This window comes from Protopterus annectens, chromosome 5.part0 (genome assembly GCF_019279795.1).
Source record: "Protopterus annectens isolate FY-2018-M chromosome 5.part0, PAN1.0, whole genome shotgun sequence".
NCBI lineage: Eukaryota > Metazoa > Chordata > Ceratodontiformes > Protopteridae > Protopterus > Protopterus annectens.
This window is the reverse complement of record NC_056735.1, coordinates 1,416,500,120-1,416,527,611: the sequence shown is the minus strand read 5'-3', so window position 1 is coordinate 1,416,527,611 and position 27,492 is coordinate 1,416,500,120. Positions and strand designations below refer to the sequence as shown.

The 27,492-nt window shown below is 47.1% G+C and overlaps 1 protein-coding gene across 1 annotated transcript in view; it reads left to right on the top strand.

Moving 5' to 3' along the window:
- Positions 1 to 27,492, top strand: part of FAM76B (family with sequence similarity 76 member B) — a gene marked incomplete in the record, with an annotated part of 994,273 nt that overhangs the window by 872,615 nt on the left and 94,166 nt on the right.

Genomic DNA, 27,492 nt, shown 5'->3' with positions numbered 1-27,492 from the left:
TCTGCTAATTCCATATGCCAGACTGCATACGAGGAAACTACATTGGTATCTAAAAAGTGTTTGGACTCAACATTGTAACAGTCTGGAAACATTAAATCTGAAGTTGGAAGTTCATTTGTCAGCAACCTGTGGGTCTTGGATCCGATAATGGATCCGAGCCGGCAACTTGTTTCAAGCTATTGGATCTGAGCTCCTAGCTCCTCCCTTCACCCATAATCCCCTGCTAACCATCCATGACCCCAGATCTTGTTTGCCGCGCTTGTGGATAGCTGGATTCCCTTGAGCTCATCAGCTAAGTAGTCAATTTAGAGTGTTTTCTGTGTAAATTTTCTTTTTTGCTTAAAAATAAGAAGTGTGAAAGTGTTAGGTACCCTTTAGTATTAAAACTATTTTTACTTTAACTAGTTTTCCCCTCCCTTAGCTGGTCGCTAGTTTGTGTGTGTGTTGTGTTATTGGGGCCTGTGTGTTTGTGTAGTTATCTTTATTTTAAGTATGGCTGAGGCCCCAAAAGCCATCTTTTCTAAATGTACCGAGTGTGGCAATAAGCTCTCTCTGGCTGATGGCCACACTCGGTGCGTTCGGTGCCTTGGGGTTGAACACCTTACCTCAGGCTGTACCATCTGTGCAGCGTTCAACCCCAGGGCACTGAAAGAGCGGAGGTCGAAGCTGGTCTTGGCGGGACTTTTACCCCCGGACTCTGCTTCGGCCTCCGCTGCTCCCGTGGCTCCACCACAGCCTGTGGTTGCTGCTACTCCCGCCCCCCTTCCTCCGGCCGGGACTCAAACTCCCGCTAAAGTGTCGGAGGCCAGGGAGGCCAGGAGGGAGAAACGGAGGGAGAAGCACCACAAGCGGAGGGCCGAGACCTCCGTTTCGGCCCCGCCAGCTAAGCGGGCTTCTCCCTCCACGGCTTCTAGGTCTCCTCCTCCTCGGCTCCGATCCCCTTGTTTCTCCCCGGTGCCCGAGGAGGAGGAGGCCCGATCTCCGTCGAGGTCATCGAGGCGGCATTCCAGGCCTGCCTCGGTGACCTCTTTGAGATCTACTTTTAGTATGTCCGATGCAGACTTGGACCGGATGATGCGAAGGTTCATCCAGGCCCAGCTGCAGATGGTAGTGCTCTTGCCCCCCCCCCCCCCCCTTCGGTGGGGGAGCTCGACACCTTTTTTCCATCCTATTGCTCCTTCTCTGACCCGCTATCTGGGTTCGGAGCGTTCGGAGCCGAGCAGCATTGGAGCCGGGGGTGGGTTGGCACAGACAGTACTTGGTACTTCGGATCCAACCCTGCCCTCGAGCCTGTCTGATCCGACCTCTCGGAGCCGTGGCCCGAGCTTCGGATCTGAGGGATTCAGTGTGCCTTCGGCTCCGTCCAGGTCTGAGCGCACTGGTCCTTTGGATCCGATGGTCTCGGCGCCGGTTCCGATCCCTTCATCGGATCCGAGTGGGAGCCGACTTTCGGATCCAAGAGAGAGTGGTTCTCCCTCGGTCTAAGATGTTGTGGAGAGGGCTCTGTTGAGAGCATCCGGACCCCCGGTCCTTGTCTCGGCTCCTCCCTGCACTCCCTCTCTGCTGGGCCAGGCTTCCATCACCCGGCCAAAGGGACAGCCTGCTTCAATGTCACAGATGGTTCCATTGGAGCAAGATGTTGCTGGCGAGGCCTCCTCTGACAGCCCCCCCGAGGAAGTGCCCCGCAAGCATAAGTGCAAAAGGAGGCACGTGGACTCCCCTGAGTCCCTAACAGAGGACACGGACTTGGAGGAAGGGGAAGGCTCCCCAAGATCGCCCCCTGAGGATGTCTCCTTTGGAGACCTCCTGGAGATGCTGTGGATCAGAGGCGGGTGGTCTGCCCCCAGGTCTTCCTCTGACGAGTCCGTGTTTCTGGAGGCATTCGAGGCAAGCCCGTCTACCTCTTGGGTGTCCCCTCCGGCCGACCCCCTGGTGGACCTCATTACCACCAGGGCGTGGAAGGATCCGGACACCGTGGAGCCAATACCAAAACGCCTGGATAAAATACTTAGCCCCCCTCAGACCGATAACACTGGAGTAAAGGGCCCCCTGTAGATGCCATGTTGACGGCGGCAGCCACGAAGAGGGAATTGGCTCAGGAGAGCCCCTCATTCTATCCACCGAGCAAAGACTCCCGCTTGATGGACCGCTTAGGCAAGCGAGTTTTTAGTTCAGCGACCTTCTCGGTAAGGTCTCTGAACTATATGGCACATGTCATCAGGATGCAGCGGGATCTTATCAAAGAATACGCTGCTTCTCCCCGTGAGTCCATGTCTGAGGATGACAAGCATTTGTACTCCACCCGAATGGCCACTCTGAGATCAATTTCAAACACCTCTATGCGGCTGTTGTCCCACGCTACAGAGGGAGCCGCTAGGGCTAGCGGAGCAGGCCTAGTCATGAGACGTCAGGCCTGGCTCCGTCATTGTGACTTTGCAGAGCCCTTTAAAGCGTCCTTTGCGAACACCCCTTTCTATGGTTCTGCCCTGTTTGGCAAAACAGTTCGCGAGACACTTGTCCAAAGCGAGAAGGATGGGAAGATGTTGTCTGCCGTTGGAGTCCGCTTCTCTGCTCCCCAGCGGCCCTTTTCAAGGAACCAAAAGGGTCAGAAGAAGATGTGGTTCCGAAAATCACAACATTCCCAACCCGCTCTGGACAACCAGTCCTACCGTGGCAGAGGAGGACAGGGAGGACGCCGCCCCAGGGGTAGAGTGGCTCCGAGAAACTTTGGGTCCAGAGAACCTTTCTCTGAGCGGCCTGCGCAGCAGCCCTGAAGGGTTGCCTGGCTGCTCCACTCTGGAGGCAGTCGGGGGGCGCTTCTCGAAACATCGGGGGGCGCTTCTCGAAACACCTAGCGGCATGGGAGTCCATCACCACAGACCGCTGGGTGCTTCGCATTATATCCAGAGGGTACAAAATTCCATTACTCCATGTCCCCAAATCCAAGAACCTCCCCGATGTACCACCCGATCAGAGGGATGCCGCAGCTGCAGAAATTCAGCAGCTGCTAAGAAAAAGAGCCATCCAGCCCGTCCCCCAAGACCAGCTCGGATTAGGGTTCTACTCCAGGTTCTTTTTGGTGCCAAAAAAGACTGGGGACTTAAGACCGATTCTAGACCTTTCCCGCTTGAACCTGTCAGTAACCAAGGAAAACTTCCGAATGGTCACTCTTTAATCTATTCTCCCCCTTTTAAGGGAGAACGATTGGATGTGCTCCATAGACCTCAAGGATGTGTACTACCACATTCTAATGGACAGATGATCCAGGAGGTTCCTTCGCTTCCGGCTAGGGGCCAGTCACTACCAGTTCAGGGTCCTTCCCTTTGGCCTCACCACAGCCCCCAGGGTGTTCACCAAGGTATTAGTGATTGCGGCCCACCTGAGACTCCAGGGAATACAGGTCTTTCCATACCTGGACGACTGGCTCCTGACCACACCCACAAGGCATCTACTTTGCTCAGCCAGAGACTTCTTTCTCCGTCTAGCCCCACATTTAGGCGTTACCATCAACGTTGACAAATCTCTTCTGGCTCCAACGCAAGTCATAGAATTCATAGGTGCCAGAATAGACACCAGAGAGTTGCGAGCCTTCCTAACTCCCGAGAGAATCCGGAATTTACAACTCCATGTGCGGGCTATCCTCCAGTCAGAGACTTCACCAGCGGAATTGGTCCTGAGGGCACTAGGCTCCATGGCGGCAGCGATTACGCTCCTCCCATGCGCCCGTTTGAACATGCGCGGGTACTGCAATGGACTCCTAGTGCAATGGTCTTTTCTATCCCTTCCTCTCCACCATCCCATTGCTATCAGCAAGGCGTGCAGGAGGGCGCTACTATGGTGGCTACAAGCCTCGAACTTCCATACGGGCCGTCCCTTCTGCACCTCTCCCCACGGTGACCACGGACGCTTCCCGCCTCGGGTGGGGGGGGGGCATTATTCAGGCAGGGCAGTCCAAGGCACGTGGAACGACACAGAGACCTCCCTGCATATCAACGTTCTGGAGATGAGAGCGGTGCTTTTTGCATTGCAGGCACTTCAGGACCTCCTCCCCATAGGAACGATAGCAATTCAGTCGAACAACATGTCGGTGGTCTGGTACATCAACAAACAGGGGGGAACCAGATCTTACCCTCTATGCCGCGAAGCCATGAGAGTGTGGGAATGGGCGATCTCCACCAACCGCTTTCTGATTGCAGCGCACATTCCGGGGCGGACCAACATCCTAGCGGACAAGCTCAGTCGCACCCTTCTTACCCCGTACGAGTGGTCTCTCAATCCACTAGTAGCGAAGCAGATATTCGCAACATGGGGGTAACCCTGCTGCGATCTTTTTGCGTCTCCATCAAACACCAAATGCGGCAATTTCTTCGCTCTCATCCCCCCTCCAGGGGAAACTCCAAGAGACGTTCTGGTGCATGCTTGGCCACCCGGTCTACTTTATGCCTATCCTCCTCTACCACTAATGCTACAACTCTTACAGAAAGCCTCACGGTTGGGGAGCAGGATGATCCTCATTGCCCCATTCTGGCCCCGGCAAATTTGGTTCCCATACCTGTGGTCTCACCTTGTGAATCACCCTTGGATTCTAGATCCCACTCTGGATCTCATCTCCCATCCGTCGAACTTACCGACCCCAAACCTGGACAATCTGAAACTGACAGCTTGGTTGCTCCAGTTCCACTCCTAGTTAGGACTCCCGGTATCTCTTCACCAGTCAAAGCCATCCTCGTGGCAGCGCATAAGCCCTGCACCAGGAAAGTGTACCGCAGTAAATGGAAAAGTTTTTCCATCTGGGCGGAGCATCATGATCTAGATCCCTTTACGGCTCCTCTTCCTTCTATATTGGACTTCCTAACTGAACTCTTTCAGGAAGGCGCTAGTTGTTCAACTGTCAAAGTGCAATTGGCAGCCATATCACATTACCATGTGGGACATGATACAGGGCCTTAGTCGGCCAAGTTGTGTAAAACCTTTCTCAGGGGCACCTTCTTACTTAGACCTCCTGTGAAGGAAGCCGTGCCACCCTGGGATCTTACACTAGTTCTTCAAGCCTTGACTGCTCCACCCTTTGAACCCGCTGCTTCAGTAGATCTCAAATTCTTGTCATGGAAAACAGCATTCCTTGTAGCCATCACTTCAACAAAAAGAGTGTCGGAACTTCAAGCTCTCTGTGAAGCCTCCTTACTTGATCTTTCACCCAGAAAGAGTGTACCTCAGGATCAATCCCTCTTCTTCCCAAAATGGCGTCAGAAACCAACATAAATCAATCCATAAATTTACTGGTTTTCTTCCCTAAATATCAGAATAAGGGAGAGTACAAGCTGCACTCATTAGATGTTCATAGGCAGCTTCGCTTTTATACTCATAGGACAGCTGGCCATAGACAATCCGACCAGCTGTTCGTTTCATTTGCCAAATTTAATTTGGGGAAAGCGATCTCAAAAGTATCTTTATCACGGTGGATCTCTCAATGTATCCTATTGGCGTATCAAGCCTTGGGTAGACCCGCACCCGAAGGGGTTCGTGCTCATTCCACCCGCTCCATTTCTACTTCTGCGGCCTTCAAGTCTAGAGTTCCATTGGATGATGATTGTTCTGCAGCCACTTGGGCTTAATCTCATACCTTTATTAACCACTACAAACTGGACGTGATTTCTAGAGGGAGAACATCCTTTGGCTCTGCGGTGCTTCGCAATATCCTTCCATGATGGCCACCCAAGGTGCAGGTAGCTGGGGACTCTGTCCCACAGGTTGCTGACAAATGAACTTCCTACTTCAGATTAAGAAGTTATGTACTCACCATAACGTTCCATCTGAGTAGGTAGCTTCATTTGTCTGCAAAAGCCCCCCCCCCTCCTCCTTCCCCCTGGCCTTCTTCGGATCTGTTTCTAGTTGGATACCCTTTTGTTGGGCATATATTGAGGGGCAAACTCGATCTGAGGTCATGGAGGGTTAGCAGGGGATTATGGGTGAAGGGAGGAGTTAGGAGCTTGGATCCATTAGCTTGAAACAAGTTGCCGGCTCGGATCCGATATCGGATCCAAGACCCACAGGTTGCAGACAAATGAAGCTACCTACTCAGATGGAACGTTATGGTGAGTACATAACTTCTTATTACCCTCATTCCTTGCCTGCAACAGGAGTTTCGATGGTGGGCACAGGCCTGTCACCACAACAAGGGACAGCCATTCACCCTACCCACAGCCAGGCAGACAATAACAACAGATACATCAGATTATGCCTGGGGAGCCCACATGGCAGGAAAATGTATTCAGTGCACATGGCTCACAAGCCAAATGCATCTTCATATCAATCAAAAAGAGATGTTAGCTGTTCAAAATGCCCTGACAGCTTTCAAGGATCTACTTCTTCCAGGACAACTACTGATAAGGACGGGCAATACTACAGTCATGTGGTACATAACCAAGCAGGGAGGCACGCATTCCTACCCTCTCTGCAGACAAGCCATGACCTTGTGGGCACAGCATTGACTTTTCAAGTACACCTGCAAGCACAATTCCTGCCAGGAAAGAAAAATTCTCTGGCAGACGAACTAAGCAGAAACCTCACAGATCCCCACGAGTGGCAACCCATTTTCTGTACCTCACTTCAGGTTTCTTATTCTTTTCCCCCTTTGCTTTAATGGAGAGTTTTCTTGGCTATTAAAGCAACACCTCTCCTAGATGGCCAGTCTCCAGCTCCTCAGTAGTATTTAAGTCACTGGCTTGGAGAATGCCTGAGGATCCATGCTTGTGCACCCATCTAGATACCCCAACACATACAAGCTGAGGTCATGCATTGGATATACAGCCTCAGGAAGGTAAAGCTTGGGTACCCAGAGCAGACTTCAGTGGTAACAATCCCTAACTCAAGAATAGTGCAGCAGTGATCAGTAGGACGTCCACTGTTATAGTCAGTTTTTACAAGTCTGTGCTTTCCTCTGTTTTTCCTTCTAGCCCCCACAGTAAGTTGCTCAAGTGCCTCACCTGCAGGTTGGTGACTCTTCTATGGGCAGAACTTGTTTCTCAGGCGTTTTATATTTTTCCCTGTCTCCTTCTGTTGTAGTCTGTATAGCCACCATGGACTTGGGAGTAAGGCACATCCTGTGGCTGTTGGAGTGCCCTTTGTGGGCAAGGGGGAAACACATTTGTCCTGGGAGAAGGGGCAGGTATACATATCCATAGGAAGTTTTTTTTTCCCTTTGCCAAAGTGGGTCCATTTCTTCAGAACTTCCTGTCAAAAGCAAACAAAAACTTAGACCTGTGTTTTCTCCAGGCAGATGTGATTTATTGGATTACTTTAGATTCTTCACCCTCTCAGAAAGTCTGTTTCTGGAAAAAGAAATAAAAATATTCTTAATTTTCTGAAGAGATTCAAGATTTTGATCCTCAAAATGATTATGAAGGGAAATATTCTGTTTTGTGTCCCAGGTTTTCCATTTCAGATCCTGAGTAGATCTTAGCTTTGGCTAGTCCCTTTGAAGGATTGTCTTACTCTGAAACTATTTCCAGAATGAATCAGTTGATCTGATGTCAAATTTGATTCATTCCTCAACTGTGAGCTGACTCTGCTGCTTCTTTCCACTGGTGAGAACACTGAAACTCTGAAGGTGTTCCCTTTACCCATAGTGCCATCATCGCCTTACATTCCTCATATCTTATTTACCGCCATAGCATTCGGTCGTGATCAGTGAAAACTCTCTTGTGAGCCTTAATATTTTTCATGAGTTAGCTTCGTTTCTGTTTAATTCAAATAATTTATGCCTTTCACTCTTTTTCCTCCCTTTAATCCTTTTAGAAAGTTGCTTCTAAATTTCTTTCTCCCTTTTTTCAAATGTTTTTGGAGTATTCCTCATTACCATTACTAGTATCCTGTCCCTATGTAGTACTTTAAGTACTCCCCTTTTGCTTGCCATTGTTGGTAATTCCTTCCCCTTTCCTATCTGTTAAAAAATAAAAAGTAAAAAATCTAACTTACTCTTGTTTTTCTGTTTGTCTGACAGACCTTCAGAGTTTAAAAAATGTGTCGCCTGCAGCCACAAAACACTCAACTTAGACACGCACCCAGTGTGGTTATTGTATAGGGCCCTCTCATCTGGATTCTGACTGCAGTATCTGTAAAAGGTTTAATACTTGTGCCTTAATTGACAGGAAAAATAAATTAATTCTTAGGGGCTTACTGCTCTCTAAACACGCATCTGCAGCCTCTGGGGGTCAAACTCCCAAAAGAGTAGACAAAAAAGGAGATTTGTACGCTAAAGAATCGCATAAAACATCTCTGGATCAGACAACGTCTGCTGCTTCGGCTCTGTTCTCAATGCTTCCTCTGAGGTTAGCCAAAAGGTCAAATCTGAAGAAACCTGTATCCAATAAATTTCGATGGATCCATTCACCTCAGCTATTGTCAGATCTAGTCTCCTTTCGCCTCCCATCCCCCTTTTTAGCACAGTCTGTCTGTCTCCATTCAAGACCCTCATCCATGGCCTCATCCATTCAATCTCCCAAGAGTCTTACAGAAGCTGATGTGGACAGGATAAGGAAGTTCCTCGGGATGCGGATAATGATGGGAGTTCATCCAGCTGAGATGCCATTTGGTCTAGAGAATCTGGTTAGTACTACTCCTCCAGTATTAGCTACTTCTTCGATCCAACCTTTGGTTTCAGAGCCATTGGAGCTGAATGTCCTGGAATTATCTGCCTCAGAACCAAAGATAAAGATGGCATTTTTGAATCTGATAGTGTCTGAGTGGTCCTGCGCCAAATACTTCGAAGCTGGATGACTTTCTGAGCCATAACATCAGCTCAGGCTCTAGGGTGTTGGACTCATCTCAGAAGTTATCGGAGCCAACTCTGTCCCATGAAGCTTTGGCGCTGGACGGTTCAGCTCCAACTTCATTCTTGTAGTTTGCCTTCAAGGCACAGGGAACAGTGTCCTTTTCTCCAAGGCATTCTGCCTTCGAGGTAGTGGAAAGCTCCTTTTCTGTTCCCAGAGTTCAGACTTCTTTCCTTTCCTGCTTTGACTTCCCAGTTTCTTTCAATTCTGCATCCAGAACCTCAGTCATCCATTCCACTGGGACGACCAGCCCTAACTGGTCTCCAGACCACCCAGCAGTGTATAGGAATCTCTTCTGATACCTCTACAGATTATCTCACTGAAGAAATCCTTCAGAAGAGGAAGTGCAAAAGGAGGCAGTTAGACTCTCCACAACAATTACCCGGTGAAGGGGAGGGGAGAGGGGAGAGATCACCATCTGATACCTCATTCATTTGAAGACATCTTAACTGAAACGAAGGGGTGATTAGTCCCCAATAACCCTTCCGAAAAAGGAGTCTTTGTTCCTGGAGGTCTTTTGGCTACCTCTCTCTTACCTCTTGGCTCATTGATTCCCCAGTCATTTTTGGTGGGTGGGGTGGGGGGAGGAGCCTGACGATTCTGCCTCTCTCTGCGACTGCGGAGATTCTCAAGCACAAGTGTAAGGATAGAACATATTGGAGTAAATGAGTACCCTGTAGATACCTCTACAGATTATCTCACTGAAGAAATCCTTCAGAAGAGGAAGTGCAAAAGGAGGCAGTTAGACTCTCCACAAGAGTCTTACAGAGGACACCAAGTATGGTGAAGGGGGAGGGTCCCCCAGATCACCATCTGATACCTCATTTGAAGACATCTTAGAACTCCTGAAACGAAGGGGTGGTTAGTCCCCCAATAACCCTTCCGAAAAGGAGTCTTTGTTCCTGGAGGTCTTTGACACTGGCCCGTCTACCTCTTGGGTGAATCCGCCCACTCATTGATTTGGTCTTTCAGTGGGTGTGGGAGGAGCCTGACATGATTGAGCCTGTCTCTAAGCGACCGGATAGGATTCTGGCACAGTGTAAGGATAGAACATATTGGAGTAAATGAGTACCCATTGATGCCATGGTCATAGCGGTGGCCATTAAGAAGGACCTGGCAAAACAAGGTTCCTTTCTCCACCACCACCCCCCCCCCCCCAACAGGTTGTCTAGGGAGCTGGACAACGTTGGGAAGTGCGTCTTTGCTTCAGTCTAAGTCGCTGAAGTATTTGGCACATTTTACAAGACTTGAGGGTTTTGATTAAAGAGCTTTCCAAGTCCCTCTCTGGGACCACATCCTCTGAAGTAGAGAGCACTATTTCCTTGCAGTTGGCTACCTTTCAGTCTATTTCAAACTTGTCCATGAGGCTCATCTCCCATGTAGCTGAAGGTACCTCATGGGAGGCAGGTTCAGGCATTTCCATCAGAAGACAGGCCTGGATGCACTTGTGACTTTGCGGACCCCTTCAGATTTTCTTTTGTCAGTACTCCCTTTGATGGAAGCTCCTTTTGGCCCCAAAGTAAAAGACACAGACTCTAGATATGAGCAGGAAGGAAAAACCCTGTCTGCTGTGGGCATATGTTTTTTGACCTTCAAACAGACCTTTAATGTAGTTCAAAAAATCTCGGGGTCCCTTCCAATATCCATGTGGAGATAGTTCCCCTAGAAGCAGAGGGGGCTCAAATGGACGACTCTGTCCCCATGGCCGAGGTGGTCCACATAACCAGGGATCTAGGGATACTTTCTCTGACAGATCCTATCAGTGCTCCTGAAAAGGAGGCTCAATAGTCCATCTCTGGAAGCAGTCGAGGGTCATATATCTCTGCACCAGAGAGCTTGGTTAGAAATTGGTGCATGGGTGCTAAGAATAATATCCAGAGGTTACACAATGCCATTTTTCAATTCACCCCCTTAGTATCAAACAAAATCCCCAGTATTCCACCCAGTCAGAGGGAAGCAGCAACACTAGAAATAAACTGCTAGAATAAAAGTCATCCAATAAGTTCCCCGACCAGAAAGAGTCCAGAACTTATTCAGGATTCTTTTCAGTGCCAAAAAAGACAAGGAACTTGGATCTCGGCAAACTGTATTGATCAGTTCAGTATACAAAGTTCCGGATGGTCACTTTTCAGTACATTCTGTCTTTTCTGCACAAGGACGACTGGATGCACTCTATAGATCTTCAGGATACATACTATCACACAAAAATAGACAGTCTGGGAAATACCTACTCTTCAGGCTGGGAGACTGTCATTGCCAATTCAGAGCACTGCCCTTTGGTGTCACTACAGCCTCTCAGGGTGTTTAGCAAGAGTGTGGCAGTAGTTGTAGCTCACTTGAGACTGCAGGGATGGAGTGTTTCCATATGTGGAAGACTGTCTTCTAACATATCCGACTGGGCATAATTTCGTTCAAGCTTGGGGCTACTTCAGTTATGCTCTCATCTGGGAATTTCTGTCAGTCGCAACAAATCTCAGCTTGAACCAACTGGGATATTGGAATTCTCATAGGAGTTCTTTTCAATACGGTCACTAAAATAGCTTCTCTTCCTCTATCCTGGATTCAAACAATCCAGTTCTAGGTCAAAAATATATTCAAAGTTCTTTTTCAGCTTGCCTGATACTCCAACCCTTGGGATCTATGTCCGCCGCAATAACTCTTGTACCATTGGCAAGGTACCATATGAGGATCCTTCAGTGGACACCCGCAATTCAGTGGTCTGTTCTCCATCAATCCTTATCCAGTCAAGTCAAAATAACACAAGCTTGTAGAAATTACCTTTTATGGTGGATTAATTCCAATCAGATATCAAATACAAGAAGGCCATCCCTTTATTCTCCCTCAGCCAAAGGCCACAGTGACCAAGGATGCACTTTCGATTGGGTGGGGGGGGGGCTTATTGGGAAGGGCAGCCCAAGGCACATGCTCCCCCGAAGAGGCCAACACTCTTATCAGTGTTCTGGAGATGAGAGCTGTCCTAACATTGCAGGCCTTTCTAGACACACTCCCAACTGGGACTCTTGCGATTCAGACAGACAATATGTCAGTGGTCTGGTATAAAAACAAAATAGGTGGAATCGGATCTTACCTTTTTTGTCGAGAAGCTATGAGAGTATGGCAGTGGGTGATCACATCTAGGCGTTTTCTGACAGTAACGCACTTCCCTGACAAGTCCAACATGGTTATGGATAAGTTAAGCAGGTCTTTTCTAATGCCTCACAAGTGGTCTCTCAGCATGAAGGTGTCAGAGGTGCTTTTCCTTCATTGGGGTCAACCGTGCTATCTCTTTGCCCTTTCTAGTTCCTGCCCTGCTGCTTGGGGGGCTGTGGGTAATATGCCCTGCTTGGCCAATGTCTTCTTTACGCTTAGCTGTATTTCCCCTCATTCCCAAATTTCTCCAGAAAGCATCTCAATTGAAGAGCACAGTTATCCTCACTGCCCCTTACTGGCTTCATCAGATCTGGTTTCCCTTCTTTGGCTTCATCTTCTGCACCCACCCTGGGTTTTATCCCATACCCAGACCTACTGTCTCACTCAATGATGGGACTCTCCTCTATGGACTTCATCACTCAAGATGACCACATGGTTTCTCCACTTCCATTAATTGCTAGACAATCCAGGCTGTCCAGGTTGTCTGTCTGTCTGTCACATCTCTGTAAATTAGAAACTAGAAAAAATAAAAATAAAAAAAAAAGTTTTTTTAAAAGATTAAAATTTTTTAGATAATTTTCACCTCTCCCTTTTAAGGTTTTAAGGTTTTTTTTTTTTTTTTTTTTTTGTTGTTTTTAACTACAATTGTCAATGAAGTGGCTAACTCCTCAACTGTCAGAATATAATTAGCAACCATTTCCAGTTTTCATATAGGAGTAAATAGGATCGCCTGCCAAGTGACCCGTCAGCCAGTTTACAAAAGTCATAGGTGCCCAGGGTGCATGCTACACCGTCTGCTATTGGAAGTAGGCTATGAAAGTGATGTACACACACACCATCCTCAGAACTACTTTGCTGCCGGACAGAAGATGCTTCCCATATGTGCGGTTTGACCGCCGAAGAAACTTCTACTCAGGTAAATGCCCCGTTGAGGAATCCTTTTCTTGCTTTGGATAGTTTTATCTTTAATGTCATCCAAGAAGGGCAAACGTGATAGTGGATCTTAGATTCTTCATAAAGACGGCCATCAACAGTGCCTGTTTTGTCTTGGGCCTTCCCACAACCACAAGGTCTGTCCTGTCTGCCAGTCGTTTATCCCAAAAACCTTGCAAAGTAGGCTTAACTCCGTTTCCACATATCTGGAAAGCCAGCATCTCAAACTTCTCACAAAAAGAATGGAGGGTCCCTTGACTTCAGAAGCTAAGTCGGTAGTAAAGTGGAAGGCCAAGAAACCTAGGCTGGAAGCCCCTGTTGCACCTCCAGGGCCTGATGGCTCTCCCAAGAGCAACTAACAGTTCAGAGATTCACTCTAGGGTTGCCGTCCAAACCACAGGCCGAACCCGTAACAGAGGTCGCCATAGAACAGGATAGTAGCATGTTCTCGGAGGTACTGCGGGTGTCTGCTCCGGATGTCCAAAGGGAACCACAACTCATTATTTCTGAATGGCCTTGAGGGGTTTCATCCATCCTTGTCATGAAGAAGTGGATAGAGACATTATAGAATGCGATAGAGACATTATAGAATGCAGGCCAACGTCCAGTCCTCCTCTTGTCCATATAATGGACATGTCCAACAAAAAGAAATGGAAAACTAAACACGTTTCTACTCCTTCCAGTCCACAAAAGGATTGGCAGCCCTTTTTCCAAAGAGTCTTCAATGCCCTTGTGTCTAAGACACCCTCCAGGGATTGCCATCCCTACTTCCCCAAGGCCTTCTCCTTCCAAAAGAGGGGCAGGGAAGGATCTTCATCTGAGAAGGATCTCTGTTCTGATGAGTCTGTAGCCTACTCTATCCAGATTCCCTCTCCACTAGACTATGCTTCCCCTGAGGAAGGTTCTAATGGGATGCCTATTTTCATATTCCTGTCCATCCAAGATGCAGGAAATATCTCAGATTCTCTGTAGCCTCTGGACACTAAAATTTCTGCCTTGCCCTTTGGTCTCTCTACCACCCCAAGGGTCTTCACAAAATGCCTAACACCTGTGGTGGCATTCTGCAGCTTGCAGGGCATCCAAATCTTCCCATGTCTGGATGACTTCCTGCTCAAAGCAGGTAGTCCAGAGTTGCTACAGCAAGACCTCAACTGTTCAACAGCCTTCTTTCCTTGCGAGTCATCATAAATTACAAGAAATCAGAACTCACTCTTACCCAGGATCAGATTTTCCTGGGGTGCAGGATTCAGTCCAACCTCATGAAAGTTTCCCTCCTCCTGCAGAAGACCCAGGGACTGTCTTCATCCTCACGCTGGAGTTCCAAGTCCCTCTTCTTCCCTGCTTGAGAGAAATAAGTTGGTGGATCCAACAACTCTCTACTAGTCCAGGACTCCCACTCCATCTTCTGCCACCAGTACAGGAAATGTACACAGACTCTTCAGACTCTGGCTGGGGAGCAGCCTTAAGTGCCATGAAAACCCAAAGCACTTGGCCACCCTTCCAGAGAAAAGAGCACATCAATATAAAAGAAGTGAGATTACTACTTCTGGCACTCCAGGCCTTTCAGCCTCTCCTCATCCTAGGATCCCTCAAAGTCTTAACAGACAAAATGACAGTGCTCTGGTATATAAACAAATGGGGGTAGGGGACCACTCGTTTATACCTACTGTGCGGACTAGCTCTGCAGGTATGAGAACTAGCAGTCAAGTTGCAGACACCACTTCAGGCAGTATACATTCCATCCAAACTGAATGTTTTGGCTTACATTCGCAGCAGGTCCAAAGCACAACCTCATAAATGGATGCTTCACAAGGACGTGTTTCTGGGCATTGTCTGTTAATGGGGGAGGCAAAGAGATCCACTTGTGAATTCCCCATTAGTGGACAACTTCCTTTATTTTGTGCCAAGAGACCCACACCCTCTGGCCTGGAAGGCGGATGCACTCAGCTCCTCTTGGAGAGGGATGTTGATATATGCATTCCCTCCTTTTATCTCTTATCCGAAGAGTCCTCCTGAAGATTCAGCAGGACAGACCAAAAATCTTGCTGATGACTGTCTTTTGGCCAAGACAGAATTGGTTCCCCATACTCCTGTATTTAGCCAAGGGCAATCATCACAAGTTACCACACAGAGGACCTGCTCACACAACACAAGGGCACCGTCATTCATCCCCATTTATCAACCCTACAAATGACACTGTGGGTGATAGGGCCCTGATTCCTTTTAGACACTTTTTCTCAGAGGATGTGTTAAGGGTACTGCAGGAGGCCAGGAAACCCAAAACAGGGGAATCTTATTTATCCAAATGGAAAAGATTTTCAGTCTGATGTCTTAAAATGGACCCAATAACAGTGGATTGTCCCCACAGTCATATACCTGTGTGAGTTGCTGAAGGCTGGGCTGATGAATTCCTCAGTGAAGGTACATTTGTCAGCCATCTCTGCCTCTCTCTCATCCCCTTTGGCCTCTAGGTTTGAGACAAAATTTCTGAAAGGTGTCCTGCACATGAGACCACCCAGGAGACCAGTGCCCCTCCTATCTGGGATCTTAATTTTGTTTTGGAAAAACTGACCCTGGCCCCCTTTGAGCCAGCAGCTTTTGCTTCTTTAAAATTCTGCTCCTGGAAAACTATCTTGCTTCAAGCAATCACATCAGCCAGAAGGGTTTCAGAATTACAAGCCCTTTTGGCATTCCCCTCCCGTTCTAGTCTTCCATAAGGATAGGGTTTTCCTCTGCACCAACCCCTCCTTTATGCCTAAGGTGGCCAATGAGCTATAATTAAACCAAGCAATCCACCTTCCCCCCTTTTCCCCCAAACCTCATCAGAAAGATTCCTGCAAACTCTAGTCGTGCACAGGTAACGGATTTTACCAGGATAAAACTAGGACCATCAGAAAAACTGACCAGCAGTTTGTCTCCTTCCACCCTAGAGCCCTAGGGCTCCCTATCTCCAAGCAGACTATCTCTTCTTGGATCTCTAAAGCAAACACGTTCTGTTATTAACACTGTGGAAAGAGCCTCCCCTTCTCCATTGAGGGCTCACTCCACCAGAGCCATTGCTTCATCTGGCAGTTTTTCAAAGTTGGATACCAACTGCAATTGGGAGGCTGCCACTTAGTCTTCAGTTCATATTTTAACCAAACATTACAAACTGGACAACATTTCCAAGTCCAGGGCAGGGTTCGCTGGGCCATTCTCCATGATGTCCTGGAAAGCTCCTCTGCCCCTTCCTTATCTCTCTCCTCCTCCTGATGAGCTTTTGCACTCTCCCTCATGTAAAGAATACTGCAACAGCAGAATAGAAGGACATAGATTAGTCTTAACATAACATTAGATGTACTCCTCTTCTCTGTTGCAGTATTCTGTTCCACCCTTCGTCCCCCTGCATTTGTTTCTTGGATGGTACCCATGGTACTTACAACTTCTCAGCAGTTCTCCCTGGGGCACTCCGCTCTGAGGATGGTGTGTGTGTACATTACTTGTATAGCCTACATCCAATAGCGGACTGCGTGTGACGTACTATGCATCCTAGGCACCTAAGACTTCTGTAAACTGGCTGAAGTTGGGTCACTTGGCAGGCAATCTCCCTCATGTAAAGACTACTACAGCAGAGAAGAGAAGGACATCTAATGTTACAGTAAGATTTTACATAACTTATCATTTTACAGGCCTTAACCCAACCCCCTTTGAACCATCAGCCAAGTGTGAAGTAAAATTTTTGACCTGGAAAACCATCTTCCTAGTTGCTAATACTTCTGCCAGAAGGGTGTTGGAGCTTCAGGCTCTGTTGTCTAAACCTCCTTATTTGATTTTTCACAAGGGAAGGGTGTCTTTATGAACCAGTCCCTCCTTTATACCTAAGGTGGTGTCAAAATCCAATATTAATCAGTTTGTCAACCTTCCAGTGTTTCTAAATTTCTCAAGTAAAGGAGAATATATAATGTCCTATTCCCGTGTTGCAGTATTCTTGTGGGATTTCCTGCCCTCAGGCGACTCGTAGGTCGGCTCCTATACAAAAGCTTCAGCTTGGCTATTGCAGCTGCGTAGGACGTCACACATAAGGCCATAAACCAGCGGCCTTAAATTTGACGTCTACACGCACAATCCCCAGAACCTTTCAGCCGCAGATGACCACATCGTGTGTTCGCTCCTTCTCATCAGACGTCTCAATAAAGCTAAGTAACCTGTTGAGTTTTTGGTTTTTCATATCTGATTGTTATTGCTTAGGCTTGGTTTGTTGTAGCAATTTATAGCCGATGTCGGGTAAAAAGGGTAAATGCCAATGCGGGCACCAGATACCCCATAAATACACCCATGATAGGTGTGTTTTGCTTAGGCCGGGAGCACGATCATTCCACTCGCTCCATTTGTCAATCATTTGTGCCGAAGACCCTATGCAGCTGTCTGGCTGCACTAAACCTCTACTTAGAAAACCAGCGCCTTAAGCGGTTAGCCCTAAGAATGGATACTGCCTCGGAGGCCGTGTCAGAACCTCCACGTAAGAAGCCCAAGTTTCTTAGGCCTTCGCCTGCTGCTCCGTTACCGGACGCCCCGCCAGCTGCCTATTTAGGAGTTGGGGAGCACCCACGGATCAATTGGCTTCAACGACTACCTTTGGGTAAGCCGTTGCTCAGCCGACGACTGGCAAGTCAACGGAGCCAACACAGACCCCGAACGCCGTCGAGGTTGAGGGGGAACCAGAATCTGTAGTACCTCCTACCAGGATCCTGACTTCAGATACGGTTCCTACTAAACCTGATTCCAGGCCGGTTCCATCATCCACCCCGGCTAAAAAGAAACTGAAAACCAAGCATGCCTCTTCCACTGCAGAAGGGCCTACCTGATTGGCAGTCCTTCACTTCTTCCCTGATGCAGTCCTTTATGGCCCTTAGGCCTTCAGCCTCATCCTCCACTACTCTACCTTTACTCAGACCTAGGCCTGCTTTAGCCTCTTCCCTTCCCCCATGATATCTCAGGTTAGGGATGAAGAGCATGATACTTCCTTTTCCTCCTCAGAGGGCTCTACATCTTACACCTCCCAAACTGTATCTCTCCCAGGAGTATTATTCTCCTGATGAGGATACCTCACCAATGTCTGACACCCAGAAGAGATATTTTGAGCTTCTTCAAGTTGAATCCCCCTCCCCTTCTGCTGTTCTCCAGTTCTGCCTGCATACTTGGATGCCTTTAATTTGCATCTAAGGCCCCAGACTCGCAGCCACCTGCTCCCAAGCGACCAGATCGCTTCTACAAGGTGCCTGACGAGCAGAAATTCTTAGTGAAACCACCCTTGGCAGACCCAGCAGTGATGGTCATTTACCTTGCTAAGCAATCCAGACTCCTTCCCTCCTCCTCACTCCTACCCACTGATAGACAGCAAATCTATGGATAGGATTGATAAGAAAGGTATACACCTCTTCCACATTGGCCTTCAGAGCCATTAACTGTCAGACGCATATGACTAAATATGCTCTGGACTTGGTCTCTCAAGCCTCCTCCATGCTGGCTTCTATACTTGACAGCCCCATTAAGGCTGATATCTCCTCCAAACTTTCTCTGGCTACACAAGTAGCCAGACACTCTATTAGATGCAGCTATGATGTTGCAGAAGCATCTGCTCGCTTTGCAGCATCTGCTTCTGTTCTCAGGAGAAATTCCTAGCTGAGACGTCAGAATCTCCCAGAAGACTTCAAGTCAAAGATCTTGGATGCCCCCTGAATCACAGTTTTTTTCTGGAAAACAATCTGCAGATCTTTTTAAGAATCTGCAAGAAAAAAGTAAGGAATCGCAGGATGTAAAACATTTACTGGTGTCCCCCTTCCCAAGTTCTACAGAAACTATCCAGCTAAAGCCACGTTTGTAAGGCGAAACCCTACCCAGACTGATACTTCCTCGTCCAGATCTAGAAGAGGTGCAAGAAGACCCACCACGTCCAGACCTGCTGCCCTGCATCCTCAGCCTAGACAACCCTTTCAGGACAGAAAAGGCCCCAACAATGTGCTACGACTGCCTTGCCCAGCTTCCAGTCTCAGTATGCCTTTCCCACTGCCTCCCCTTCTGGCAAACCATAACCTCGGACCAATGGGTACTATCCATAATCCAAAAAGGATATTTCCTCTACTGGAAAGAAAAACACGCTCATGAGAGGCATCCCATACCCCCCCAAAAAAACCAACATCATCTCCTTCTACAGGTTCTGACAGACCTGCTGAAGCTGGATACCATAGAACCTGTTCCCTCGGGACAGGAAGGAAAATGATTCTACTCCTGTTTCTTCCTGGTTCCCAAGAAAGACTGCCCTTGGAGACCCATCTTGGACCTCTCCTTCCTAAATCTTTACCTTCAGGTGCCCACCTTCAAAATGCTGTCACTTCCCACCTTGCTACCTTTCATGCCAGCCAAGGCTTTCATGGCCACCTCAGACCTAAAAGAGGCCTACCTACATATATCTATCAGGACTTCCCCCCAGAAGATTCCTGCATTTCTCTGGACCCTCCTCTCATTTCCAATTTACTGCTTTGCCCTTTGGTTTGTCCACTGCTCCCCAAGTGTTCACAAAATGCCTGGCCCCGGCCATTGCCTTTTGCATAACTCAGGGGATTCAGATTTACCCCTATCTGGATGATTTCCTAATACTGGCAGAGTCAGAAGATACCCTCTCAAATCATCTGCACTTCATGTCCCTTCTGCAGAGTCTAGGATTCACCCTCAACCTTCCAAAGTCCTCTTTGAACCCAGACCTGGACAAGATTTTTCGGGTTGCAGAATCCGAACGGTCAGAATGAAGGCCTCTCTCCCACAGGACAGGGTCCTATCTCTGACCTCCCACTTCAAGGAGCTCCTATACTCTCAAACAGTAACTGCAAGGCAATTCTTTTGACTCCTGGGCTTAATGGCAACAACCATCCCTTTGCTACCACTGGCCAGAATGCATATCCGCAAGCTACAGTGGTACCTCAAAAACATTTGGTCCCAACACCTGAATCACTTAGAACAAGTAATTCCCCTCCTTCCCTGTGTAAAGAAAGAAATCAGCTGGTAGATCCAACAAGTCCAACTAAACCTGGGGCTTCCACTTCAGCCCACCCCCAGTAATGCGTACAGATGCCTCAGATTCAGGTTGGGGTGCAACAGTGGCATCTTACAGGGTTCAAGCAAACTGGCACCCTTCCTTGAAGGCCAAACACATCATTGTCAGAGAAATGACAGCAGTCTTCTTACCTCTGAAAACCTTTACCCCTCTACTTCTGCCAGGAGTTCTTCAAACAGTAACAGACAATACCACTGTAATGTGGTACCTCAACAAACAGGGAGGAACAAAGGCATATCAGCTCTGCAGACTAACCCTGCTGATATGGGATCGAGCCTGTCGCCACAACTTGTCCCAGCAGGCAACCTACATCCCCTCGCAGGATAAGCAAGCAAGCAGATCTCCTTAACAGGACATCCTCTCCACAACACAAATGGATGCTGGACAGGACTGTCTTCCTAGATATTGTCCACCGGTGGGGCACTCCTCAAATAGACCTGTTCGCCTCCCCCCAGAACAGGCAGTTGCAGACGTTCTGCTCAAGTAGACGCTTTCAGCATCTCCTGGGAGGAGAAGTTTCTTTATGCCCCCCCTTCCCACTGATTCAGAAAGTCCTCCTGAAAATCAGGAAGGACAAACTGAAAATCTTGTTAGCGACTCCCTACTGGCCAAGGCTGCACTGGTTCCCCCTACTTCATAATCTAGCCAAGGGCAATCACTACACGTTACCCTACAAGGTGGATCTCATGACACAAGAAAAATGAACTCTCCTCCACCCACACTTGCAGATGTTGTCCCTGACATAGTGGGTGATAAACTTTTGATCCCATTTAGACACCACTACTCAGAGGATGTGCTTTCAGTCCTTAGGGAGGCCAGGAGACCTGCAACAAGAAATTCATCCCTAGCTAAATGGGAAAGATTTACTAAGTGGTGTCTAGACAAAGGAAGGGGGGCCCTTGCATTGCTGATCCCCCCTGTGACGATTGGGAAGAGATGGGCGAAGGCTGCCAGCCTAGTCAAATAGAATTTGATACAAAATTCTATCAACTGTATAAATAAATATAAAATACAGGCTTGTGTTTTAAATGTAAGAAAGCACCGTAAAATGTGAACTTCAAGATTGTTGCACATTGCCATCTGCTGTAAGGAAAACCAAGTCAAGTATTTCAAATGTGTCTCTAAGTTGAAAAGATCTTCTAAATCTCTTTGTTTTACAATTTGGCCCCAATGCGGCTGGATGAAGGTTTCATGCCCATTGTTTTAAGGCTAAAGTTTATGACCAGAATTTAGATGTGGAAGGTGCTTTATTGCTCTAGTTTCTGTTAGAATATACATGTGAAATGTCTTCTATTGCTGTAAGTTTTTGTGCAGGTGTTAGATTGCTAAATAATGCAGTTTGTTTGCCTGGGAAAACTTAAGTGTCAAAAATTACGTAGTTTGGGGAGGGACCCAGCAAATATGTTTGTTAGTGTTTAAATACTATTTCTCACAAGAGACTGGAAGCAGTTTGACTTTGGACATCCAACTTACCAGCACTCTGCCTTATGCTCACATGTAAGTTTCAGCGCTGAGATTTCTTGTAGGAATAGTTAGTAAAGATTAATTAGGTATTTTTCTTTGAAATCAGACCTGTCCTACTGTATTATTTTAAGTTTGTGTGATATCTGAATCTTAGATATCTCTGTGGTGTAGTAGTTTTGTCTTGTGTTTTAATTATTTATTATTAAATATTTTTAAAACCTTCTACCTGTGGCTGCTTTGTGTAGAGATAAGTTCTAGAGTACATTGCATATTTATAGAGGTTATTGTAATAGGCCACTCTAAAGTAAGCCTTGACTGTTAGTCATACTACCATTGGATAATATTGCACAGTAATAATTGGACACCCTTTTATGGGCCTTTGAGTAGCTGATATTTATTAGCTGGTGGTGGCAGTAATTACTACCATATAGTTTGGTGTCAATGGGCACATCTGGAGAGCCTGTGCCAGCCTTTGTCCCAGGAGGGTCTGTGTGGTTGTATAACCTCTTCTCAAAGCGTGTGTGTGGTGTGTCAGCTACCTGGGCAGGGACACGAAGCACTGGTTGGACAGAGAGGGTACTGGAGGTTAGCTTGCCAGCTAGGCTGAGATCAGGACCCTATAGCTGTGCCAGTGGGGAGTCTTATTGGGGACCTGGAGAGCAAGGGAGCAACCAGCCCCAGACTGACTGTGATCTCTGTGTGCACTTAAGGGAAATTGTACTTTATCGTATGTATTAGTTATCCTTTTCTATGAGACAACCTCCCTGGTGTTAGTGGTGAGGATTTTGAGGCTCCTTAATTGCTAGGCCAGGGCACGGTTGTCACCCCCCCAGTTCTTACTTATGTGTGTCAATTGATAAAAAGTGGACTTTACTATTCTTCAGTGAAAGTACACCTTTCTGCAATATCAGCCTGCTTGCCTCTTGATCCCCCCTTGCTAGCCAGGCTCAATGTAAAACTTTTCCTTAAAGGGGTGTTACACATTAGACCTCCAAAAAAGCCTATCCCTCCGCCCTGGGACCTTAACTACATCCTGGAAAAGCTTACCCAACACCCATTCGAACCTGCTGGGACAGCTTCCCTTCAGATATATACATGGAAAACGGTCCTTCTAGTGGCTATCACATCAGCCAGAAGGGTTTCAGAGCTGCAAGCCTTGATGGCTTGCCCCCCCCACACACACACACACACACACACACACACACACACACACACACACACACACACACACCACATCCCACAAGGAGAGGGTCACCCTGAGAACTAACCCCTCCTTTATGCCCAAGGTGGTCAATGATTTGTCTCTAAACCAATCTATCCACCTGCCCACCTTCTTTTGTTTTCCCACAAATGAAGGGAAGAGGATACTCCACCCCGTGGATGTACACAGGCAACTAAGATTTTACCTGGACAAAGCTAAATCCATTAGGAAATCTAAACAACTCTGTTTTCTTTCATCCCAGAACATTGGGCAAGGCAGTCCTCAAACAAACAATCGCATGTTGGATCAGGGAAGCCATCTGTCTTTGCTACTCCCACCATGGAAAAAAAAATCCAGTGGGAGTAAAGGCCCATTCCACAAGGGCAATGACTGCTTCCAAGGCTTTCCTAAGAGGTCTGGACACAGCTTCCATTATGGAAACAGCCACATGGTCCACTATCTACACTTTCACCAAACATTATAAGCTAGACCAAGTCTCCAGAGCACATGCAGGATTCGCCAGGGCAATCCTACAGGGCTTTGTAGAATCCTCTTCTGCATCTGCCACCCTGTCATCCAATTAAGCTGTGGTACTCTCCCACAAGAATACTGCAACATAGGAAAAGGACATAGAATAGTTGTGTAAAATCTTACCATAACCATTACATGTCCTTCTCTTCCATGTTGCAGTATTCCTTCCCACCCACCAGTAACCCCCCCTCATCATTCTCCTTTCATCCCAGCATCACCCTGGATCTATCTATGCTACAGAAGGACCCCAGGGTCCCATACCTGACACTATGGGCATCTTCTCCTGCTGGGCATTCTACTCTACCTGCTGAGCTTCAAGTTCTGAAGATTGTGCGTACAGACATCACATTTAAGACCCCTGGTTTATGGCCTTGTGTGACGTCCCACGCAGCTGCAACAGTCAAGCTGAAGCTTTTGTATAGGAGCCAACATACAAGTCGCCTGAGGGCAGGAAATCCCACAACAAGAATACTGCAACATGAGAGAGAAAGACATCTATGGTTATGGTAAGATTTTACACAACTATTTATCCCTTTTGGATTTTGCCAGTTGTTTCTGTCTTCGTAGAACCAAAACTTTGAGGAAATTGAACAGTTTGTGTGTCTGAATCAAAATTAGATAAATCAGTTTCTAAAGTGACTTTAGATAAATGGTTGACTGGATTGTATTACTTTTGTGTACAAAAAAGTGGGTTTGCCTTTACCAAAACCACCAAAAGCCCATAACACCAGATATATGGCAACTTCTTCAGTCTTTTTGTCTAGAATTTCCTTGAATGATATTTCTGCTGCTGCAACTTGGGCCTTACCATCATACCTTTATTATTCAGTACAATTTGGATCTGGTTTCTAGGGGAAGAGCACCCGTACCCACTGCTGTGCAGCCCATCACCCCTGCCACCTACCTCAGATCTCAACACTTCTGACCCAGAAGTGTGGCGAATACATGCATCCACAACTGCAGACCCTGAACCTTGCAGCCTGGCTTATTCCCTGACCTCTTCTCAAGCTGCCAGCCTAAGCAAACAAGTCCTGGATGTTATACGTGTGAGGCCAGATGCCCCAGCACTAGAAAATACTATGCTGACAAGTGGAAAGGGTTTTGCACCTGGATCCAGGCTAAGCGAGCCGAAACACAGCCCTTCCTACCTCTCATCCTCTATTACCTAGCAGACTTACTACACAGGGGTCTATCCTTCTCCTATTAAAACTCATGCCTCTGCCAGCTCTGCTGATTACAGCACAGAGCTACCTCTGTTCTCACACCCTCTCATCAAACAGTTCCTAAGAGGGGTTAACAACTTAAGGCCTCCCAGAAGAGCTCCTACCCCCACATGGGACCTTAACTTTGTGTTGGAAAAGCTCACCCTACCCCACTGTGAGCCTTCCGCTTTAGCCAAATTAAAATTCCTGTCTTGGAAAACAGCCTTGCTTCTGGCCATCACTTCAGCTAGAAGTGTTTCAGAGCTACAAGCACTCATGGCTATAGAGCCCTTCATCATTTTCCATGCTGACAGGGTCTCCCTCGGGACTAACCCATCCTTCATGCCTAAAGTGGTCTCCAGAGTGGCTCTCAACCATTCCATTCATTTGTCCACCTTTTTCCTTAACCTACAAAACAAGAGGGGAAGGATTCTGCACTCTCTAGATGTGCACAGACAGCTCAGATTCTATCTGGATGGAACTAAATCTTTTAGAAAAACTGACCAATTGCTAGTCAGCTTCGCAGCAGGGGCAGAGGGCAAGGCCAAGTCCAAACAAATAGTCTCCAACTGGATAGCACACTGCATCCTTTTCTGCTACAAATAACATGGGAAATAGCCCCCAAAAGGGGTCAGAACACATTCCACCGGGGCAACCTCCACCTCTGCAGCTTTTTTCAGAGGGGTTCCCACCAGGGACATCACGGAGGCTGCAACATGGACTTCTGTTCATACTTTCCCCAAGCATTACCACCTGCCTATGTTCTCCAAATCCAGGTATTTACTTTCTACTGGTGGTGTTCTTCCACCGTAACCTAGCTCCCTATTTGGGGGCTCCTGATAGTTTGGGCAAGAAAAACTGATGTAATGGCGTCAGCTGCCTGATTTTATACGACTAACAACCTGATGTCAGTCCTGGAGCGACAGCAACTGATGCCGAAATACTAAGCCTCTGGTATTCGGGCCGACTGAGAGCTTACCCTGACAGGATAGCCCAAGTGTGATGACTGCAACAGTGAATACACTCAAAACATCTACATTTATGGTAAGTGTGCACAACTGTACTTTGAGCAGGTTCATGACTCAATCCCATGAAAGGATGTTGCACAGGGATGTGTTTTTGGACATTATCCACCAGTGGGGTACTTCCCAAGTACATCTTTTTGCCTTCCCTATGAAGAGACTACTTCCAAAGCTTTGTGCCAGAGCTCCCGATCCTCTGGCATGGAAGGTGGATGCCCTATCCCTTCTAATGGAAGGGGATGTTTTTCTATGCATCCCCCCTTTCCCCTTTTTACAGAAAGTTCTTTTAAAGATGCAACAGGACCAACCAAAAATCTTGCTGGTGACTGCCTTTTGGCAAGACCGCATTGGTTCCCCCTTTTGCATTTAGGCAACGGCGATCATCACAAGTTACCTCACAGGGTGGATCTACTCACACAGGACAAGGGATCCCTAATACACCCACAACTGTCAACCCTTCATCTGACACTGTAAGTGATAGGGTTTTAATTCCTTTCAAACACCTTTTTTTCTGAGGACATGCTGCAAGTTCTGAAGGAGGCCCAAAAACCCAGTACTAGGAAATCCTACTTGTCCAAATGGAAAGGGTGTTCCATCTGGTGTCTTTCTCAAAACCTACAACCATTGTCTGGTTTGGTTTTGTCTTACGTGTGTGAATACTAAAGATTGGATTTTCATCCTTCTCAGTAAAAGCTCATCTCTCCGCCATTTCTGCTTGCCTGACTATGGCCCCTCCTCTGGCTTCAAGAGTGGAAGTCAAGGTTTTCTTAAAAGTTGTCCATGTCAGATCACCAAGGAAACCAGTTTCTCTTCCTTGGGATCTTTTGTCTTAAAAAAATTACGTTGCCTCCCTTTAAGACATCAGTTTCTTCTTCTCTCCAGCATTGCACTTGGAAGGCCGTGCTTATTTTGGCTATCACTTCAGCCTGAAGGGTTTCAGAACCTCAGGCCCTTATGGCTTCCTCTCCCTTTACTTTTTTCCATAAGGATAGGGTTTCCCTACATAATAATCCCTCCTTTATGCCTAAGGTGGTAAATGAGTTGTCACTTAAACCAATCCATTAATTTGCCTACTTTCTTTCCTTCTCCCTTAGTCTTCTAGTGAAAGGATTTTACACACCTTGGATGTGCACAGACAACTCTGATTTTATTTGGGTAAAACCAAGTCCATCAGAAAATTTGATCATCTTTTCATTTTTATTATCGCAGGGCTCTGAGCAAGCCTGTTTCCAAGGAAGGCAGTCTCTACTTGGAGCTCTAAGGCTATTTATTTTTATGTGCTTCATGGAAGAACTCTTGCATCTCCAGTTAAGGGTCATTCATCAAGAGCTGTGTCTTCAGGTGCTTTTTTTTCAAGGGTATGGATACTTCTGCTGTCCTGAAAGCAGCTACTTGGTCTTTTGTCCGTACTTTCAAAACACATTACAAGTTGGATGGTATTTCTACATCTAGAGCTGGTTTTGCCAGGGCTATTCTTCTGGAGTTTGTAGAGTGTGCTGCTTCCCCTTGTCCCACTCTTTCCTCTGCACGAGCTTTGGTATTCTCTGTCATGTTATGAATCCTGCAACATATGAATAGAAGGGACATAGAATAGTTGTGTAAAATCTTATAACCACAGACGTCCTTCTCTTCTGTATGTTGCAATATTCTATCCCCCCCTCCCTCCTTCCCTTTATGCTTGCTTGATTTCTGGATGTGTGTTTATCTCAGGTTGGTGTTCTTCCTGAGGCATTCAGTTATGAGGATGGTACGTGCCAATGTCTGCTTTATTTCCAACGTCACTTTATGGCCGATGTTGGACAGGGACCTATGTGCAATGTCTCACATACCTGACAGTAGCTTTAGACTTCTGCATACTGAGAATCCAAGTAAACAGTAAGGCAGACACCTCAAACCACTAAGTGCACAAACACAATGCCAAAGTACAAAAAAAACGAACAGTGGAACCACAGCAGTCAAGTCCTAAAAACTTTAAACTCTAATATCAGAAAGAAGGCTGTAGTTAAAAGGCAGTTTGTTAGGGCTGTCTGTATGGTTACAAGAGAGTCTGACTTCCTGAGGGATCCTC